We start from the raw sequence: 16,978 nt of genomic DNA on the forward strand, positions 1-16,978 counted from the left end.
TTCTAATCCCTTGAAAGCAATTAGTCTCAATTATTAGATGAACTGTAATGCTTTCACTTGTCTAGTTTCAGATTTACGAATGCTTTATAGTTACACTATAGAGTACACAGTGTACTCTAATTCTATATATTGCATGCAAACTCCCTTCTATTTATTTATTTTTGGTATACTGAATGCTCTGATTTTATGTTGTAGTTATAGCATACATTTTAATAGTGTAAGCAGTCAACTCTACATTCTGACTATACATATACTATGATCGTAAATACTTTATGCTCTGATATACTGTAAGTGTATTGTATGCTGGAACGGTCTACTTTAGTACCGTGTCCTGCAGCGAAAGCTAATGTTAAAGCTAAAAGGCATGACATGCTGCTAGTTTCAGTTATTTGGGACACAAACTGTAATGAATTAAATATACCCAGTATTCCCTAAAGATATTAACCCCCTGGAAAGTCAGCCATGATGCACAGATAGTAAACTGAATGCTGGTTTCCCAAGGAGCAGCATATTTGTGCTTACAAAAACAGTTACCTTCATTTTACAAAGGAAGAGAGACTGATAGCGATTATCAGTGAATGGCTACTGGATCAGATGAAGAGAAAAAAATTAAACAAACAAAAGCATTAATTAACATCTAATGAATATATATTACATGACATTAGTAGCAAGTGGAAGAGGCTTAGAAAATATTAGTATTTAGACCTTCCTGACTTTTATATTTGAAAAGCACACCCTAGTAAAAGCCTGGTGCAGAGGAGTTGCTTAAAATACCAGTGTTTAAAGCTAAAAATGGATAAAAGAGTGAAAGGAACATGAAGAGAAATTGCACCACATGAGCCCTTCTCCTTTAAGGAGAAACAGCAAGGGCTAGATCTAGAGCTGAACGTTATGCATTTTGGGATCCAAGATTTTGCTTCAGGTTCATCTAGGGTTGCCAACCCTCCAAGATTGTCCTGGAATCTCCAGGAATCATAAGATTATGTCATGTAATGAAATCTCCAGGAATTCATCCAACCAAAGTTGCAACTCTAGGTTCATCTCGCCTTTACAAATGGCTGTTATTATGCTGTAGCTATTTCATATACAAGAGTCTGGGAACTGCATCAACACAAGGCTATTAAAAAGAGATGGTAACAGTGCCTTTATTAGATCTTTCTATCAGATAAGGGTACATAACAAACATTTTACTAGGAGGTAGGAGCCTTCTGTTGAAATCATTTTGCCTCCTAATACATTAGAGTTAATTAATCTATTGAATGGACTAGGACTTTTTTTTAAAAAATTTTTACGAGTCATTCGATCATATTAACATTATAGACTAAATTAATCCATTATTGTAGGCAGTAAGACACATCAGGTTGTGTGTCACATTGAAATACTGCCGTGCTCCTGAGTGAATTGTTCGGTATGAAGCCAAAAGGCCAAGTATTACAGCAATGTAAGAAGTAATGCTCTTCTTGCGTAAGTCATTCCCAATAGTTTCTCACTGTGGTTAGGAAAAGGCCCTATGGAAGCAGCATTAAGGAAAAATCCTAATCCATATTACGTTGTTTTTATAATTAATTTATTTATAGACAAGTTAAAATAAAGTAAAAAAAATTAACATTGATTAAAAATTATAAATTTATTATTTATAAACTTGATTCACACATTATTCTACCTTTGACTTTTTTATTCCCACCTCCACCCCCTGCACACATTTCCCTTTCATCTTCAGGCAGTCTCTGTCCAATTTATCTCCTTCCCTTGCAAGAGGGCATCTTCCATTAACATTAGATGGAAAAATAGTTAGACTGAAGGTTGTCTGTTGCTCCTGTTGTAGTGGTCAAACCTGAGCAAGCCCAATTAAACAGGCACTGTGGCTTTTTGACTTCCCATACAGCACCATATAGAACCATTCTGTACTCAGTACCATGGTAACATCATGGTTCCTGTACTCCCTCTCCCCCCAAGTCAGCTACTAAATCTGCACAATAGAGTCCCGATCTCTATTGGGATCCTTGGCACAGCTACAATACAACTAATGAATAATGATAGTGGCAAACATGCTGACCACACCCTCCCATCATGACTAAAGATTAGGAAATTAATTTCAATTTTTAATATTTTATTAGTGTTTCAGCAAAATTTTATATAGTGTCATTATTTTTAAATAGTCTCATAAATGAGAGGCTCAAACAGGAAGTACAGGCCAAAACCACCATATGAAAGTCATGGAAGGTGGAATGCTTATTCTAGATGACTTAGTGATATTCAGTACATGAAAAATAATTTTATTTATTAAGCACCCCTCTCACCCTCAAGTAAAGTGTTCAAGGAGCGAGACTAATAATTAAAATACAGTAATAATTAAGAACTCAACCATGATTCTATGGAAGTCAATATTAGTCTTTCCAATGACTTCAGTGGGAGCAGAATCAGGCTCTAAGGCTACAGGTATATCAAAGCCTTGAGTTTTACAACATATCATTGTAGCTTTTCTTACTTTTAGCCCATCTTGAAGAGGCTGCACACTCAGCAATTTATATGACACAGAACTAAGGTGCTCAAATTATCTTGTTATACTGGAGTAGTTTGCAAGTAAATTTATGGACACACTGACCATGCAAGAGCCCTTCGAATTGTCCATTATTGCATTGAGATGCTTGCTGACTTCAGTGAACAATGTGGTCTAGTGCTTAAAGCCTGGGAGTGGGCTCCGGAAAGTCCTGATTTCTAATCCTGGCTCTGTCACTGACTTGCTGTGTGGCTTTGGGAAAGTCACTTCGTCTCTGTGTCTCAGCTTCCCCATCTGTAAAATAGGGATAATAATACTTCCTCACAGTGGTGTTCGGAGGCATAATTAATCAATACTTGTACAGCACTTTGAAGCTGGAGAATGCCCAGTATTTTAATTCTATAGTGTGTTCATTTTCCATATGTAAAGATGTCTTGATAGACAGCAGTAGAGCAATAAAAGCGTAACATTTAGGGATATATAAAATGCTTTCTCAAAAAAAGATACAGTCTCATAGGCCCTGGAATGGTTCACCGGTGCACAGCTACAGACTATATTTTTGTCAGGGTTTTACATTTGGGCCTGATTCTCATCTCATTTACATAGGTTGAAAATTAGTCAATGAAGTAACACTACTGTGAAACTGATATTAGACCAGAATCAGGCTTTTTTTGTATTAAAAATTACAATGATTTCTCTCTTCTTTTTTTTTATTATTTTTTTACCATTTACTGGTGCCTTATGCCCTTTATACAATTATCAGGCTGTGATTTTTCCTTTAAAAAAATTATGACAAAATTATTTCCTTAGAAATAATCAAATAATTTAAAACCACACAGTACAACAATCAAACAAAACATCCAGGGTAAAACAATAAGAGCAAGATGAGTCCTTTAGGGCTTTGGGTGAAACCCTGAGCTATTTAGGGTGAAACCCTGATTCTTGACTCCATTGGGAACAGGATTTCACCCATTTACATCATCACAAATGAATACCAGTATGTCCTTTATTCCACACCACTTCACATTTTCTATATGACAGATATTTTACAAAAAAACTATTTTAAAATGTTTTCAAGCGTTTTAAAAATTGCACTGGTACTAATTTTTGTCTCCCACTATCTGCAAATACTCAAATGCATGTACCTAAGGGTACGTCTCCACTTCAACCTAGAAGGGTAATTTCCAGCTCGATGAAACACACCCACACAAGACCTGATTGAACTAGCATGCTGGAAGCAGGGGCGGCTCTAGCAATTTCGCCGCCCCAAGCATGGCGGCACACCGCAGGGGGCGCTCTGCCAGTCGCTGGTCCCGCGGCTCCGGTGGACCTCCTGCAGACGTGCCTGCGGATGCTCCACCGAAGCCGCGGGACCTGCGGGAGGTCCACCGGAGCCGCCTGCCGCCCTCCCGGCGACCGGCAGAGCACCCCCCGCGGCATGCCGCCCCAAGCACGCACTTGGCGTGCTGGGGCCTGGAGCCGCCCCTGGCTGGAAGTATCTGAAATAGCTTTTCCATACACAATTATGTCATAATTGTAAGGCCTAACATCCCAGAACATTCTAATGCTAGAACTCTGGCAAGCTGGGAATCAACTCTTTTCAGTTGTATAAGCCCTAATTTCTAATCATATATATGAGGCAGAGATCAATATCCTTAAACCTGTCATTGTTTCAGAACAGTATATTGCCCATTCCACACCGCAGACATAATAAAACCACCTCAATGAGCAATGGTAGCTCTGTCACCAACATACCACTGTGCACATTACCTCTTATGCCAGCAAAATTTATGTCTGTTGGGGTGTTTTTTTCACACCCCTGAGCAACATAAGTTTTGCCAACATAAGTGGTTGCGTAGACTAATACAGGTTTGTGTTTTAATAATAGCTGTTGTAATCTGCTCAGAAGTTTTCAATCTTAGTAGTAGTCCCAGTTAAAGATGGGCTAGCAGGCAGAGTCCAGATGAGATGTTTAAAGTTGCATAATAAATGCAGCTTATCACCTTGCTTCCAACAAAGTATCACACGCACGCGTGTGCACACACTCTCTTCAGATTTTTTCTGGGTAATGGAACTATAGATGTATATACATCAGCATCTTCACAACAGACTAATGACAACATTTCAGTATTTAAAACCTATGTGATAAATATGCATGTTATTTATAAATTCATAAAAAGCAAAATAAATACATGATTTTTTAAAATAAATGTATAAACATGTGTCATAAAAACTACCTAAATACTGCATTCAAGTGCCCAGACTCACTCAGATTGCTGCAGTATACAAAACATAGAATCATAGAAATGTAGGGCTAACCAGGACTTCAAGACTAATCCTGTGCTGAGGCGGGACCAAGTAAACCTAGATCATCCCTGACAGGTGTTTGTCCAATCTGTTCATAAAAACTTCCAATATTGGGGATTCCACACTTCCCTTGGAAGACTATTCCAGTACTAACTACCCTTATCATTGGAAAGTTTTTCCTAATATCTAACTTAAATCTCCCTTGCTGATGATTAAGCTGATTACTTCTTGTCCTACCTTCATTGGTCATGGAGAACAATCAATCACTACCCCCTTTATAACAGCCTTAACATATTTGAAGACTTATTGGTTACCCCTTCAGTCTTCTTTTCTCAAGACTAAACAGGACAAGTTTCTTTAATCTTTCCTCATAGGTCAGGTTTTCTAAACCTTTTATATTTTTTGCTGCTCTCCTCTGGACTCTCTCCAACTTGTCTATATCTTTCTGAAAGTGTGGCACCCAGAACTGGACACAGTACTCCAGCTGAGGCCTCACCAGTGCTGAGTACAGGGGGACAATTATCTCCCACGTCTCACATATTACACTCTGGTTAATACACCCCCAAATGGTATTTCACAACTGCATCACATTGACGACTCATGTTCAATTTGTGATCCACTATAACACACAAATCCTGTCTAGGAATACCACCACCTTGCCAGTTATTCCCCCTTTTGTGCATTCAATTTTTTCATTCTAAGTGCAGTACTTCAAACTTGTTGATACTGAATTTCATTTTGAACTCTAATCCTGTCTTCCAAAGTGCTTGCAATCCCTCCCCAGCAGGATATCATCTGCAAATTTTATAAACATGCTCTCCACTCCATTATTCAAATCATTAATGAAAATATTGACTAGTACCAGAATCAGGACAGACCTCTGCAGGACCCCGCTAGATACATCGTCTTACTTTGAGTAAGAACCATTGATAAGTACTCTTTGAGTACAGTCTTTCAAACAATTGTGCACCCACCTTATAGTACTTTCATCTAGACCTCATTTCCCCAGTTTGCTGATGAGAATGTCAGATAATGTTAAGTCAAAAGCCTTGCTAAAAATAAAAAACTATCATGTCTACAGCTTCCCTCCTATCCACTAGGCCAGTAATTCTATCAAAGAAGGAAACCATGTTTTAACAGTTAGTATAAATATGCAATATTTATAAGAAGGTTTAAAGATTGCACTGAAATGCATTTTTCACCCCCACTTAAAGGTTCAATTACACTGGTATGTTGTATTTTGGTGTGAATACATTATGAACAAAAATAAAATATAAACTGAATACACAGCTAAAATATGCATTTTATTTGAGAACCTGGAAATGATCCCTTACCCTGCATTACGTCTACCTCTTACCCACCCAATTTTAGCCTCCTCGCTATTTCACATATCCTTTATGCATATTTCTTTCCCTTCTCCACTCCTTTGATACTCTGCTTTCTCTAAAGCTGGAATTTTTTGTGTAAAAAGCCTAACCCAGAATTGTTTGGGAAAATAGCAAACGTTATAGAAATCTACTGAGGTTTGCAGATGTTCAGATCATATGTATTCCTGTTAATTACACCCTTAATACATTCTGGATACAGACCATGTGAGGGTTAAAAGAGTACTATTTAAACATCCTTTCTTAATGTAAAATATATTTCAATGCAGAAACCTTCATTCCCTTAAACCCGGTTCTCGTCTGTACAGCATTTCATTCGAAATTATGCACACAGCACGACTGCTGACACATAACTAAAATAATTATGGAATTAATACGACTTCACTGCATAAGCCATTTATTGATTATCAGATGTCCTATATAAGTCTTAAATGCCATCTGGAGCTCAGGAAAGCCTGTCATTGCAGAACATTAAATTATGTTTTCCTACAAAACACAACCATAGAAACAGTAAGATTTAATCTTTTTAGGTACTAAATATCTGCATGATTATAATTAAACATATGTCTGTGAATAATGAATACATTTTAGTTTATATGTTATTTCATGAACCCATGAATTTAGATACATAGACCATAAATCCTATGCTGTACCTTCTTGCATTTTTATAATAAGATTCTAACCTTTGTATCCAAAAAGCCATGCTTAAAATTGATCATATTAATTGTTTACCCTAAACTTGACTGCTTTCACAGTTTGGAGGTATCTTACTGTTATATTATCTAGATATTCTCTGGTTGTATCTGGTTTCATGAGGCGTTTCTGTTTCAAAATCACTTGTTGTTAACTTCAGCTTGACATTTACAAAAAATAGCAGAATTAAAGAAATAGAAAAGTGTGCTGTTTGAACTCAAGAGTTGCTAAGAACGCATGTGAAACATATCCTTTACAAAACTGAATTAAGTACCTAAAAAAAACCTGTTCATTGTAGCTGCATGTTACACTGTTGCAGTAAAGAAATCACTGGTGGCTGCCTTGCTCAGCTCTGTCCTTTGAAGTGTCCTTGAGCTCACACAGTCACACCAAATTAATTTGATGCACCCATTGTGTGTCTACACGTTAGATGCTACAATTCTTTTCTCTTTCCTGAGACAAGAAAAGAATGTAATCGTGTGTATTATCATCATTTTGAATTGCTTATATTATATATCATTATATAGCTGCAGCTGTGGAAAGTGCTGTCAATTTTATCTTTCAGATGCAAAAGAACTGCTTTTCCATTCCACTAGCTGCATCAAATATTACATATTCTTTTCTTATTCACCTATCAACAACGAGCAATCAAAACACATTTAAAATGCAATTAAGTCTATATTCTCCAAAGTATTATTTTAAAACCATCCTTTTCATTTTATTGCATCTGCGGTAGTTTTCTGCAGTAATCGCTAATGGCTGATGTATAGCATATATTCCTTTTGGCCAGCCCCATACCGCATACTACAGGATGTGCAGCAAAGTAGAAAGCAATTAGTTTTCATTCCAGATTTATATCTTCCCCAGGGCTGCATGTCATATGCATGAGGACAGCTTTTGCCCTCTCTCTCTTTCCTTGCAGCAAGAGCTAAGATAATTCTTAGTATGTATCAGTAAAGATATACCATCTTCTAGAACAGTATTAAAATCTGCACTAATCAACATTAGTTCTGGAGGATTGATGTGCCAGCGAATTTAGATTGAGCACATGTTTAATATAGTAAGCATACAATCTCATTTCACATGTAAAAATGGATAATCACTGTGGTCATTAAATCTAAGCACAAACTGTTGTTATAAATTTGATGAAACTAAATGGAATCAAACCAAGAAAATGCAGACTAGATTGGTGCAATGCAGTCTTAGAGGCAAATAAATACTGATTTATAAAGTATTATTCCTGTGTTTAGTTATACTGTAAAGTTCAGAGCTGCTTGCATCCAAATATGCATGATAGATACTGTCTGAGTTGAGGCATAATAAATATATAATCATTGAACTAGCCAGCTAATAGATCAATTTTATCTCATGCTAGTATATAAATGCATTAAATCTAACAGTGCTGTTCTTGCCTCAGGTATTCATTTGAGGAAGTTAATTTTGTAAACAATACATTCATTTAATTATGCAAAGCAAATGTATTATTTTAACATACAAGTTCTTCATATCCTATTTTCTCTTGCACAAAGGGATAATTTAAAGAAAATGAAACGGAAAAGTTAAGAACATGAGATGTAATAAACAAACAATTTCATTTATAATGTTGCAGTCCTTAGGAGCTCCAGTCATGAACTAGCACCCCATTGTGCTCGAGGCTGTACAAGCACAAAACAAGAGAACAGTTCCTGCCCAAAAGAGTTTACAATGTTGTTGGGCTGATGGACTAGGGGATAATATAAAGAACATAAGGCTTAAGGTTGTTTCCATTTTGAGTATTAATTTTAATTGTCTTTCAATTTTTAACAGGTTTTAAATGTCTCATTGACCATTTTTGGGCTGAAATTTAAAAAAAGGAGACTTGGGGTATAATATTCAATAGTACTTAGGAGCCTAAGTTTCATTTTAAAAAGTGACTTGGGCACTTTTCAATGTGCAATTGAAAGTTTTGTTACAGAGCTTTTAAGTTCATCACAATGCTTTCCTTTCCCCACCAGAGTATCACATCAGTCTTTTCTGGATTCAGATTTTGCAAGCTGCTCTTCATTCAATTTCTAGTTCCAGGTAGGCCCTTGAATAGCTAGTAGATGGTGCTGCTTGTCTCTGTTGTGAAGGTCATCAGCATAATGCTGACATTTTACCCCACACTGCTTCACATTTTTCTCTCCTGGAGTCTCTCAGATGTTGACAATGGTGAAATTGAGAACACATCCCCATGGGACACCACAGGTCAGCATTCTCCAGATGGATATATCTTAACTCTCTGGTTGGAGTCAGAGAGGAATTACTGAAATCATCTCAATGTGATCTCATTAGCACCCAGCACATCTCTGAGATGGGACAACAGGATTCCATGATCAGCCATGCCAACTGCTGCATAGAGGGCAAACAGTATGAATGTGGATGTAAGAATTTTATCCAGGGCCAAAAGGAGAATCCACAATTGGTAGCACTAGTGTCCTGTCTGTCCCATGTCTTGGCCTGCAGTCTCTCTGGGAGAGGTCCACAATACTGTCAATATCTAGGTTGAATTGGAGACTACCCTTGGTGAGTCTCTTAATTAGTTTGCTCAGGAATGGAAAGTTAGTTACTGGACAGCGGGTGGAAAAGTAAATTGTGTTGATTGATAGTTTCTTAATTACTGGCCAGCTTATGTGGTGATTTAGGTTGGATAGATGTCCTGCCCTCTAAGGAGGTGTTCACAATCTCAGCTGGTAAAGGTTGCAGATGTTCTCAACTCTCTTTCACTAGCCAAAAGGAATGTGAGGCAAAATGACAGAAGGTAGCTCAGTCTTCATGCAGTATTTGCTATCATGAGAGTGGCAAATGCAAAAAGGCAAAATGTGATGTTATCAAACCTGTGTCTGACAGGAGGTCCCTGCTGTCCTGAGAAGCAGTAAAAGATATAGGCAATTTTCTCTATAGGCTCATAGCTCTGCACAGCAGAAAGTTCTGGGCTCTTCAGTTGTGTGGAGGCTTCCTGAGTTAGCAAGGTGATTCATGGTCTGTAATAATTCAGCAGGCCCTAATTTAATAGCTACTATGATGATGAAGAGGTAGAATGTCTTTGTTCTTCTGTGTCCAGGTCATAGGCTCACAAATATTCTTTATGTTGTAACTTATCTGAATCTACTCATATTTCTACCACCAAAGCTCAAATTCTCTCTCTTACTTCTTTTGTCCTATCTTGCTAGAGAACCAAGAAGCAAGTACTTCATTGTTAGTGGCAATGCTATAGCTATTGACTGGAAATAAGCCCCACTCCCTTTTACAGTAGCAGGCTGCTCACACCTCCAATGGTTGCAACTGCAGGAATATCACCCAGGAGAAAGGCACTTGTTCAGATAGGTAGCTCCCAAACAGTTTAGCAGCTTATACAGCAGAACCAACACCTTGAACTCCACTCAAAGTGATCAGATTATAGACCATCAGCACAACCTGCTGCCTACTAAAACACCACTCAATAATAGGCAACGTATAGCGTATTAACAAGCTTTTAGTATGCTCTGAAAGTGACATCATTTTGAGGTGATAAGGACATTGATAACCATAGCAAGCCCTGCATGCAGAATAAAAGGTTGCACACTTCTCACCAGATACACATGGAAAAGTGTTGTTGGCCATAGTTACTGTCTGAGCATTCAGGAACTACCTCGAATTTAACAATTCCCAAATTGCAAACCTGCATAACAAACAGTTGCTCTCCCTCAGTTGAGGTGCTGATATAATCTTCACCGATTCTTGTGTATTTTTCCCCAGTCTACCAATACTTCAATTCTGTCAGGTTTTGATGTCAGCAAACAAGCTTTCATAGAAGTCCCAATCTCATTCAGGCAGTTGAGTGAGTTATTCCAAGATAGAGACAAAGCGGAGTTTCATCATCATAACTAAGAGATCTTAGTCAGTTTTTCCTCATTATCCTACTAGGGGTTGAACCCTCCTATTAAGAACTGTATATGTGTTAACAATGCTTCCTGATCACTGATCTAAAAATATGTCAGCATGGACATTTTATGTTCATCCATTGCCAGGAGAAATTATTGACTAATGACACCAGTGCATTTCTGTACCATACCCAAGGATAAAACCAGATTGCAGATGGTCAATGAAATCAGAGGGTTTCAGATGTGCCAGAGTTGCCTATGACAACAGCCTCTAGCATCATTCCCAAGGAATAAAGGTTGAACAACACCCAATAATTAACAAAGACCAGCACAGAAGCCTCACATTAACTTCCTTGCAGAGGAGTTGGCACCATGTCCTTCCAAGGAAGGCACTGACAAAGTTGACCAAAAAGTAGCCCAGAGTTTTCTTGCTGGACTTGTTCGCTGGCAGGAAGGAGATGGATCTAACTGCAGGTATGTAGTTTGGAATGCCCCAGCATCACTAGCATTTCAGTTAATGCTAAGTCATCTGTTAGAATTTCAGCTGATATCATGCGTCTCCAAAAGACATTTGGATATGTTGGTCCATATTTCATTCATAAAGTAACAGCAAGAAACTCTCAAATCTAACTGAGCAGAAGCAGCTGGAAAAAAAACAGGCTATTCACTGCCCAGAATGGTTCTTTGCAGTTGCTTTGATGGAGATGAAGAGGCCTTTTTTGGCCTCGTACATAGTCACAGCATAAAAACTCTTTATGTCACAATCAGGCAGACTTATCATGAGACTTTGTCACTGGCACGCTAACCACCTCCCCTCTCACTTCTTCTGTCTCAGATGGTGTGACCTAAGAGGGCAAAGCCAGAGAAGACATTTAGGCTCTCTATTGACAGAATGGGACATATATTATAAAGTTCTTCTAAGCCGTTGCTATTGCTATTTTCTGAACATTGTCGGGCAAGCTCAGAGATTCTATTAACTTATAAGGGGTCACCATTAAAACAGGACCCCAAGAAGAAAGGTATGCCCTGAAACCAAATCTTTTTTTCTGCTGGATAAAATGGTTACTTACCTTTTTGTTTCCAATAGCTCAAAATACTGAATCTATCTTAGAGCTGTCATACTAAATATTTGTATCTACATGCTGAAGATGGCATTGCTGATATTGGTAGAGAAAGGTTAAATAATCTTTAATGTAATTTAGCATTTGCACCAGTGAACAGGAAGAACAGCAGGATTTTGTAGAGAGGATTTACAATAACCAGCACAAAGGAATGAAGAGGTATCAAAACTAACAAAAGAAAGAGAAGAAAAGAAATAAATGAAATAGTGAAATAGATAATACAGTCCTTTGAGAAATAACAGAGCAAATACCAACAAATTCCAGTTATAAATCTCAAAATTAATTTGAAGTGGCTTCTACATCTTTTCTTAAATGCATAATTTCCACCAAAGAAAGCAAGGGAACCTGACATACTGTATATACAGAGAAATAATTTTTACATCAAAGGCTTAACCAAAACATATTGGCAAAGTGATCAAAATAGAGACTAAATAGTGAAGGATTTAAACAGTTTAGAGAGATTAGCAAGCACAAGTCTATGATACACTGTTTCAGGATTTCGAATAGGATTATCACAGAATAAAAGGTAAACATGAATCCACTGAGAACAGGATGTGTGCTACAAATGTTAGGCTGGTCAGGCTTCCTAGCTCTAAGAGAACTGTTACTTTGGAAGGATTGTTTATCTAATGGAACCCAGGGAGTTTAAAAGCCATCACTTTCCTGATCCTACCAGTCTGGACTAAGCATGATTTTTGCCAGTGAGAACAAACTGGGGTCAGAAAACATAGTAATGAGAAGTTAATAACATGTTCTAATTTGAAATTACAGAACAGAATCTTTCAAGGAGTAAGAGCAGCAAATATAACCAGGTGAGATGGGGGGGAAAAATCTGCTCTCTCATTTTCAGGTTTGATAGATAGATAGATAGATAGATATGATTTATCAGTGCTTTTGAATAAAAGTAATTCTATTTGGGGAAAAGAGGTTATTTCCACTGCAGATTCTCCGATAATGTCACTACATTGATGTGCAAGTAGCTAGCAGACATCCAGATCTCCATCCAAACCTTGGAAGACATGATCCAACATCATATAGTTTCTTGTTCCTATTATGTTTCTCTATTTACCTAAGGGTTTGATACTACTGCCCATCATCTGGCATCTTCCACATAATAGCAATAGCATTTTGGAGGGTTTATTTTGTTAATTTATTTTTATTGTTGTTGTGGGAAGGGGCTGTTAGATTGACTTGTTTCAGAAGTTTGAGGGATGTTTGCTTTGGTTGGTTAAGGTTTTTGTTGGTTTGTCAATGGTTATGAGTATTATTCTTATGGTGTAAAGGCCTTTCAGAAGAGGAAAGTTATGCAGCATTTCTTATATGCTGGTTGTTATTTTACTGATTGTTTATTAGAAGTGGACTAAACTGCAAAGTTCAGATCCAGATCTCACGTCTTAGTGGCCCATTGTGAAGACAGTGGGCTAGTCTCAATGTACTATGTTATTACTTTCAATAGTGAAACATTTACTTATAAAAATGTTAAAGTTTAGAAAGAACACCCACTCAGTATGAGATAAAAAAAACAGGAGTACTTGTGGCACCTTAAAGACTAACAAATTTATTTAAGCATGAGCTTTCGTGAGCTACAGCTCACTTCTTCGGATGCATAGAATGGAACACACAGACAGGGGATATTTATACATACAGAGAACATGAAAAGGTGGAAGTATGCATACCAACAGGCAGAGTCTAATCAATTGAGATGAGCTATCATTAGCAGGAGGAAAAAAACTTTTTGAAGTGATAATTAAGATGGCCCATAGAAGGTGTGAGGAGAACTTAACATAGGGAAATAGATTCAATTGGTGTAATGACCCAACCATTCCCAGTCTTTGTTTAACCCACAGTTAATAGTATCTAGTTTGCATATTAATTCAAGTTCAGCAGTTTCTCTTGAGTCTGTTGTTGAAGTTTTTGTGGTGCAAAATTGCCACCTTCAAGTCTGTCACTGAGTGGTTAGAGAGGTTGAAGTGTTCTCCCACTGGTTTTTGAATGTTATGATTCCTGATGTCAGATTTGTGTCCATTTATTCTTTTGCGTAGAGACTGTCCGGTTTGGCCAATGTACATGGCAGAGGGGCATTGCTGGCACATGATGGCATATATCACGTTGGTAGATGTGCAGGTGTATGAGCCCCTGATGGCGTCTCTGATGTGATTAGGTCCTATGATGGTGTCACTTGAATGGATATGTGGACAGAGCTGGCATCGGGCTTTGTTGCAAGGATAGGTTCCTGGGTTAGTGTTTATGTTGTATGGTGTGCGGTTGCTGGTGAGTATTTGCTTCAGGTTGGGAGGCTGTCTATAAGCGAGGACTGGCTTGTCTCCCAAGATCTGTGAGAGTGAGGGATCCCTCACTCTGGGATCCCAAGATTGTTGGATTGTGGTAAGATAGTTTGGATAGGACTAAATTGTGGAGGACTTTTAAAGTAAGAACAAGAAGTTTGCATCTGATGCTATGGAAGTAGAGCCAGTGGAAGGACTAAAGGAAGGGGGTAATGTAGTTAAGTGTGACAAGCCAAGATGATGAATTTAACAGCAGCATTTTTAATGGATTTGCATGCTTGGATGAGCATTTTGGCAGAGAGGGGAGAGAGGAAAGGTCTTGAAGATTATGTGAAAGAAGCAGCAGCAAACTTTAGATATGGCCTGGATCTGTGGGTCAAAAGTGGCTTCATCTTTGAGTTAGCCCAAGATTAAGGATGTGAGTGACAGAGAGGAGTGTTTTGGTTTCAGCCTATTAGAGAAAGGGAATAGGTGATCATAGACAGCTCAGCTTTGGTCATGTTAACTTTCAGTTAATAGCTATACATCAGGATGTAAGGAGAAAGGGCTGAGATTTTAGTGTAGATGGAGGAAGATTGTTCCAGAGTAAAGAGGTAATTTGTGATTCATCAACATAAAGATAATAGTCAAATCCATGTTTGTGGATGACTTACCTGGACAGGGTATAGAGGGAAGCGAGAAGGGGAATGAGGATGTAGCCCTATGAGACACCCCACTGAAAGAGAGAGAGAGGGGGCTGGAATACCCACCCAAATGAGACCCTGAATGAGCAATATGGAAGATAGGCAGAGAACCTGCAGAGGACAATGTCAAAAAAAGCCCAAGGGTGACAGGATTACGAGAAGACTAATATGGTTGATAGTGTCAAATGGAGCCAATAGGTCAAGGAGCATGAGGATGGAGAATTAGCCTGAAAAATTTGGCTAGGAAGAGGTCATTTGGAACCTTGGTGAGAGCATTTTCAAGGGAGAAGGCAGAAGCCAGAGAGGGGGAGGGACTTCGGAGGGTGAGGGGCAGCAGAATTCGAACTGCTGACCAGAGCAGTCAGGATGGACATTGTGGGACACCTTCTGGAGGCCATTTACAGTGACATAGCCAAGCACAGTAACTACACTGACACTTTGTCAATATAACTTTGCCACAAAAAGCTCTATGGCTCTCTTCGAGGTGGTTTTATCTTGTCGGCAAAGCAGGAGACTTTTGTTAGCAGAAGGAGCATTGCAGTGTGCAGAGGTGCTGGAACAATTTGTATAGTGGGGGTACTGAGAGCCATTGAAGCACACTGTAAACACTGCATATAATGGAAACCACTTCAAGACAGGTGTAGTTTCTTTCCATGGCACACAGCAGGTCAGGCAACTCTGATTCCTGTTCAGATTGGGAGTTCATGATATACTGCATGACCATCTGTGATGTGTTCATAACTGTGACCACAACAGCAGAGAGCAATGCAGGATCACACAGTATCTGGCGGGCATTGAAAAATGCCACAAAATGCAGTTGGAAGCCCATGGAATGATGGGATGGAAAAAACTGCATCATGGGATGTTGAGCCCACACCCATGATACATTGTGATCCACTCCACCTTCCCACAACTCCCAGCTGCAGGCAGTGGTGAGTACCACAGTGGGATAGCTACCTACGGTGCACTGCTCTCACTGTCGATGCTAGAGATCCCACTGTGGATGCACTCCACTAATAGAAGGAGTGTTGTGTGAACACGCACAAGCAATGTAATTATACTGGTTTTTTTATTGTCACCGTAACTTGCGTCAACAAAACTATGTAGCATAGACAAGGCCTAAGTGGGGAATCTAGGATCTAAAGTTGGGCCAGGTCTACACTAGAGAATTTTGTGATATAGTAGGTTAGGGGTGTGATTTTTGTGACATTTCTATATCAGCAAAAGTCCTAGTCTAGATGCAGTTATATCAGCATTAAAATGTTTTTGCTGGTATAGTTTATTCCATTATGATACAAGCTATACCAGCAAAAGCACTTTTTTTGCTGGTATAAGTTGCAAGCCCTTCCAGTGTAGATGCTGGTATTGCTATACTGGTATAGCTGTGCTGCCAAACCTTTCCTGTATAGACCTGGCCTTAGAGTGGAAAAATTGTGTTCCATTCTGTAAGGTACTCATCTCAAGTCTGCACAGTGTTTACAGTTATTTTGGCCTGCAAAGAGTATTATGCACCAATTGCTTCATTCTTCTGCTACTGTGTGGTATGCAAGCGAGACTGGCATATTCCTCTTTAAGTGTTTTGCTGTGTCCTTGGGTTTGGGGAAGAGTCTGTTTGACTAGCTTATTTTGTTATTTTAAGCCCACTAATTCTCTTGCCCTTGCAAACCTTACTTGCTATGCTGCTTCTGTATAACAGCTTAAACTCTTTTTTGGCTTGTTTTAAAGCACAACATTGAAAACAATAGCTCTAAGTATAGTTTTGGGATAGGTCAGCTGATGGATTTTGAACCAAAGCTATATGGGGCAGCATGACAGAGCTTTTGGTTCCCAACTGAGGCTATATTATAGGGCTCCACATGGGGGGTCAAAGATTTTCTCTAACAAAATGAAAGCTTTAGGATTTAACTTCACTTGAGAGAAAAGATGCCAGCTGAGTACATCCCTTCTCTGTCACATTGGTAATCAGAGATGTTATTAGAGTCACTAACGTGCACACATAAGAGTCAGAGGCACAGACATTTAGCAGTACCATAGTGCAGCAGATAAATTTAAGAGGCCAGACATGACTCTTATGGAGAACAAATCACAATGTGCACATGCGGGGGGGGGGGTTGTTTTTTTTT

At 38.6% G+C, this 16,978-nt stretch overlaps 1 protein-coding gene across 1 annotated transcript in view; it reads right to left on the reverse strand.

Annotated features, from left to right (window-relative positions):
- SLC4A10 (solute carrier family 4 member 10) overlaps positions 1-16,978 on the reverse strand; it is a 169,356-nt gene that overhangs the window by 140,938 nt on the left and 11,440 nt on the right. The gene's annotated exons all lie outside the window — the stretch shown is intronic.

Source organism: Mauremys reevesii, linkage group 11 (genome assembly GCF_016161935.1).
Source record: "Mauremys reevesii isolate NIE-2019 linkage group 11, ASM1616193v1, whole genome shotgun sequence".
NCBI classification, from domain to species: domain Eukaryota; kingdom Metazoa; phylum Chordata; order Testudines; family Geoemydidae; genus Mauremys; species Mauremys reevesii.